We start from the raw sequence: 6,182 nt of genomic DNA, 5'->3' as shown, positions 1-6,182 counted from the left end.
GTCCAGAAAGGCCTTTGAAAGCCAGCTGGGAGGGCAGATTCCAGCCCCGGACCTTACTTCACAGAGCTCCTGTGTGCAAAGAAATGGAGGCTCTGGAAGTCACTGGAAGCTTCCCATGTTTGAAGAAAGAAACTGTCCTGTAACTGGAGGAGCTCTGGCCCTTGAGGGCACGTGGACCTTTCCACTAAGGACACCCCTCCCCCTCTGTCTCTGAGGACTTTCATTTCTTTCCAAAGGATACTAACTGCGCCTGGCCTCTGCCTACTTTCTGGGCAGGATGCTCCAGGCTGTGATGCACCTCTTGACAAGGGTGAACTGAGCAGAGCCAGCCTGAGGCCAGGAGTTTGCATAGATTGGGGAAGCACACTGCATACTTCAAGGCCCCGTCCCTATGTATTTTGTTACTATAATGAAATATCTGAGGCAGGCCACTTAGGAAGAAAAGAGAGTTTGGGAGGCTCGATCGTATTTATATGGCCTCTGGCTAGGTGTCGCATGATGGTGGGGACATGCATATGAGAAAACACGTCTTGAACTAGGGAACAAAGAATTGAGCTTTTATAACAATCATTTTGTGAATACTAACCAGGGTCCCATGAGAAGTGCCTCATTTCCTCCTGAGGGCACACACTGATTGACCCCAGGGCTTCCCACTAGGTGCCTGCCTCATAGTTTCTACCACCTCCCAACACCACCACCCTGAGGACCAAGCTTCCAACATGTGAATCTGTTTGGGGGGGTGGGTGGGAGTACCAAGGATTGAACTCAGGGGCACTTGACCACTGAGCCACACCCCCAGCCCTATTTTGTATTTTATTTAGAGACAGGGTCTCACTGAGTTGCTGAGTGCCTCACTTTTGCCGAGGCTGGCTTTGAACTCATAATCCTCCTGCCTCAGCTCCTGCCTCAGCTGCTGGATTGCAGGCAAGAGCCACCATGCCCTGACAAACATGTGAATCTTTGAGGGGGACACAGAACTCCCAAATTCCAGTTCTTGCCATGCTTTGCTGATGCACCGCCTGGTGAGAACCTGGAGCTAGCTAGCACATAGGTTCATTGTCAAGAGTGTCGGGGCCCCTGGACAGCTGGGCCATTTACCCAGATGCTACATGTTACCAGAATCCAACCTGGAGCAGTCAGGCAAGACTTATTTTTAAAGCTTTCTCCCATGTGACTGGCAGTCCCCCTGGTTGAGGAAGGTTTCTCACTTCCTTTCCACATGGACAGCTCCAGGAAGCCCAAGTGGGTAGCTTTTGCCCCAGAGCTATTGGGAGGTGGACCTGGGAGAATCTGATGAGCCTTCTAGGCATCTATGGTCCCGGGGGTATCAGCGATGCCAGGCCTCTGCAGGAGGCAGCAGGTGGTGCTAATTCCTAGCAGGTCTTCAGGGTCCCCAAGCAGGCCAGGCATGGTGGCACACCCTTGTAATCCCAGGTCCTTGGGAAGGTGAGGCAGTTCTAGACCAGCCTGGGCAACTTGTCTCAAATTTTAAAAGGACCTGGGTAGAGTAGAGCACTTGCCTAGCATGTGCGAGGCCCTGGGTATAATTTTGGGAGGGACAGAGAGGTGACCTTCTAATTACTCGCCTATGAAAAGTGCCACAAGAAAGACTGAAATGCACACAGTGCTGGTAGGTTCCAAGGAGACCAGTGAGGACCTGTTTGCCTACATGTGGCCCCACACCACCCATATCACATGGATGCTGGCTCCCGGGCCACATCACAGGCTGCAGAGGTATCTCTGGGAATGGGATCTAGGAATCTGCATTTCACCAGATTCCTCAGGTAATTCTGGAAGGCCTCCTGGTGGCTCTGAAGGACAGGTAGAACTGTGTGACCAAGAGAAACACGGCAGCCAGAACCACCCGACTCCACAGCAGCTCTTGCTTTGTGTGCCCCCACCTGTGAGCTCCAGGTCAGTCAGTCCGTCCTGAGGCGGCTGCAGTAACTGTCCTCCCATTTTCCTGATGAGGAAACTGAGGCACAGAGGGGTTATGTGATTTATCTAAGGTCACACAGGGGTAAGTGACTGTCAATATTCTAACCAGGCAGTGCTGGTATATGTGTTCCTGGGATGTTGTGGCAAATCAAGTTGAGAAGGTAGAGTGGGAGCTGAATCACGGGAAGCCTTAGATGCTAAGCTACAGCCAATTTGGTGATGATTGATGAGCCATTGGCAGTTTTTGAGTGAGACAGTAGCTTGATTCACCCCTAAGCTGTGGAGTTCTTAGTTACGTGCTCTGTGCCCTGTGGGGTGCCGAGGTGGCAGGGTTGGCACCCCCAGCAGCAGCCAGGGAACATCTAGGAGATCCTGGATTCAGTCTCTCCGAGGCTTATTCAGAACATTCCCGCGTTCTGTCTTGTCTCCACTTCGTGGGACAGAGCTGGAAGGTTGTTTGGTTTGTTCCCACGCAGAGCCGAGAACCGCCCAGCGAGAACCGCCCAGCGAAGGCCAGGCCAGTCCCCATCTCACTGCACCCTCCCCCGCCCACCTCCACCCCCCTGGAGGGGCAGTGTTTACAGTTGACTTTTCTCATCGCCATCTAAAGATAGCTTGTACTTTTAAGTAGTTTGTTTTAAAATAAAACAGTACCAGTCATGATTTAAAAAAAAAAAAAAAATCAACACAAACCTCCTCCTCCTGACTTCTGAGTCCACTCCCCAGAGAGAACCAGTACTGTTTCTTGGGTATCCTTCCAAAATTTTTCTGTGTATGTTTATCACACCTGCGTTTGCCTTGCTTAAATGGCATGCCATCTAACTTTTCTTGGGCATCTTTTTGAACATTTTGCTGTCTTATTCTTTAAAACAGCTGCTCACTGTCAACTCTGTATGTGTGCTTGGGCCTCAGTTTACCAGCCTCCCCTACCGAGGACCACGCAGCTGCCTCCAGACTTTTTTGCTGTTATAAATATCTCTGTGCACTTGCCCTGTTTTGAAGCGACCTTTCCTCCCCTGGTACTCACTGTATCCTGTACATAGCAACTTGCTGCAGGGAGATTCACCACCAAGCTCTTTATAGCATCAAAAGCAACCATTGCCGGGGATTTCTGCAATCGAGGCCGCAGAGTAAAGGAAAGGCATTCGGCCAAGCCCTGAGCAACAGGTGGGCTTTCCCCGGGTCAGGCACTAGGTGAGGAGCAGAGGTAGAACTCAGGGGTCCTGTGCCTAGGAAACTGGGTCTGTTAGGAAGCCAAGACCAATGGCTGCAGAATAAGTCAGAGATCCAGGAAGGGGTGGTAGTCATTGGAAGTGAAGTAGAGGCCACCCAAGGGGCGTGGGAAGAGCTGGGTCCGCCTTGAGTCTGAGCTCTCACAGCTTTAGCTCCCTCACAAAATATGAAGCATCTCCCCAAAGAAAACCGAAGCCACCTGATTGCCTTCCAAATGCCTGGACTCCACTCACCTGAGCCCCAGGGCTGGCTGGTTTCCTCCTCACAACGTGAGGCCTTACTTTATAGGTGAAATCACATCTGTCATCACTCTGGTGTCCCTCTACAGCCCCAGAAAGAAACCAGGACATAAAACTGTCAGCAACAAATTATCTCCCAGCAAGATGGACCCACACAGGCCTCAGAGATGTTCCAAGGCACTGCTTCTGTCCTTGGGAGGAAAAAGGGCTAAGCGGAGCTCTCAGGACAGGGAGAGCAGCGGGGGTTTGGTCCCACTGGTCAGTGATACTTTTGGTTTCTATCAGGGTAACTTAGTGTAAAATAGAAACAGAAAGCAATGGTCCACTTCCTGCTTCCCCTTGGCTTTATTCACAGCTGGCCAGGGTTGACTACCCCTGTACGGGACCCAGGGGTCTCACTGTCTACTCCGTGAGACGGAGGCTTCAGATACGCATAAATGGCACAGGAGCTGAGAGCTTAGGCTCCGTGTTCAAATCCCAGTGGTGCCTCCTCCCCGCACTGCAAGCAAGTCTCCTCATTTTTGTATGCGTTGATTTTACCTCAGTTTTCTCAACTGTAAAATGGGAATAATGCCACCCACTTCATGAGATTGACTGGAAATGCATGTGTAAATCACTGAGGCTAGGGCCTGGAGAAAAATAAGCTCCACAACAAAACAGCATTCCGTTCATTGTTACCTTTGCACTTAGCAGAGCCCCTCACAGCCAATTCCCACCTCCCGGTTCCCCCGGGCTGTCAGGGCTGCGCCCCCCGCGCTTCCTTTCCCTGGACTCCCTCGGCACACAGGGTGGGACCTGCGAGGTCTGTTTCCTCTACACCTCCTTTGGGGACAGACACATGCCAGGTGCTCAGGAAATGTTTGTGGACCTCCTGGGGAGGGGTCTAGGGCATGGCCCCCCAGTTTGTGAGAATAATGAGGGGTCTCTGTCCTTGGCCCTTCCGACTTCTCTGCTCTCCTAGGCTGTGTGCTGCAGGAGCACAGCCAGAGCCCAGACCAGTATTTGCCGTAGTCAGGACAGACGGACGGAGCTGGGGTACCTGGCAGGACATCCCTGCTGCTCTGGAGACACAGGCTCCTCTTCACATGGCAGAGGCTGTGACAGCTGCCTCGTGAGGGGCTCCCTGGACACCCGTTTGTCCAGGCGACCATCTCGTCCTGTGCCCTGCATTTGCTCACTCACAGGACAGCGAGTGAGTGGCATCACCATCACCGTGTGCCCTGCATCCAGGCGCTGAGCAGATACGAGGGAAACAAAGTCTAGAAGGCATTGTCCTGCTCGAGAAAGGCCCCGGTCCAGGGGGAGCAGAAGAGGAAGGTCACAAGGACAGAGGCAAGGCGATTACTGGTGACAGGAAGACAGAGGAGCTTGGGGGTTGAGGGCACAGGCTCTGGAGTACACAAATCCCAGCCCTGCACCGTGCCAGCTGCGTGACGTTGGGGCAAGTTATCCACCTCCAAGTCTCAGTTCGCCCGACTATAAAATGATTAGGACTCACAAGATCGGGAGGAGTAAGTCAGGTGTGTAGACTCCCTTGTATACAGCAGGCACTCAGTAAACACAAGGTGTGTTATTGCTCTGACTACCCCGTGCTCCCACCTTCACACCTGAAACCAAACCCCAGCAAACCCTTCCCCTGGCTCCCAGGTGAGCAACCCCTGTGCCCCCAAACCTAGGGCATCTGTGGATCCCTCACGCTCTGCCTTCAGATCATTTGGGACAGTAGCTCAGAAAAAGTCCCCAAAGAAGACTTTTCTGACTAGCAAATGAACAGCCAATGACCATTACTTTAGAATGAAATTTTTAGCTGGCCGTGGTAGTGCACGTCTATAATCCCAGCGGCTCAGGAGGCTGAGGCAGGAGGATTGCAAGTTCAAGGTCAGTCTCAGCAATTTATCGAGGCCCTGAACAATTTAGTGAGTGCCTGTATCAAAACAAAATATTAAAGCAAAGGGCTGGGGATGGGGCTCAGTGGTAGAGCACCCCTGGGTTCAATCCCTGGTTAAAAAAAAAAAAAAAAGCTCTGGAAAAGGCAAGGAGACATTTGGTCAATCAACTAGCATTAAGGGAAGTCAAAGATGAGTTTCAACATAGAATGAAATTTCTAAAACACCTCTTGCCCCTATCATTATATATTTCCTCTTTATTCATCCCCAATACCTGCTTCTTATGGCAGCCTTTGGAATATAACTAGGCTCAGTGGAGGCCAGGCTCCACTCGGACCCTCCCAGGAAGACCCCCACAACCTGCTCTGGTTGTGCATTCTGATGTTATCATCCTTTGTGACCCGAGGTTTTTCCAGAACTGTGGTTGCAACTCATTTTCCCCTTTTCCAGGGTGAGCTTTATCTCTTGCAAAGATAAAGATAACCTCTTGAATCCTGAGGTTAAAATGCTCCTTGTGAGACCCATACACGATGTTAAATGTGGTTCTCTCTGGACATAAGATCACAGATGTCCTATTGTTGACATTATTGTGATTTTGGCCTCTGTTTTGTCTCTGCCCTCCCTGCTCACGAGCTCTCCGTAGCACCCTTTAGTGGCTCTGCCCTCTTTCCACGTCCTCTTAGTTTCATCCGGAGGTCGATGAGACTTGGTTTCTCTGTGTGTCAGTCCAATGACATAAAGAAATAAGGAGGAAGTATAGGGCAGGGCATGTGACCAGGACCTTGGCAACCTGCAGGGGGCCACTCAGACCCCAAACAGGGCCGTGGGCCACCAGCCAGCAATCTTTCCCCCCAAAGTAGTTTTATCCATGCTTTATTTCCAGGCT

The sequence above is a fragment of the Urocitellus parryii genome, chromosome 5 (assembly GCF_045843805.1).
Source record: "Urocitellus parryii isolate mUroPar1 chromosome 5, mUroPar1.hap1, whole genome shotgun sequence".
Classification (NCBI taxonomy): domain Eukaryota; kingdom Metazoa; phylum Chordata; class Mammalia; order Rodentia; family Sciuridae; genus Urocitellus; species Urocitellus parryii.
This window is presented reverse-complemented; position numbering follows the sequence as displayed.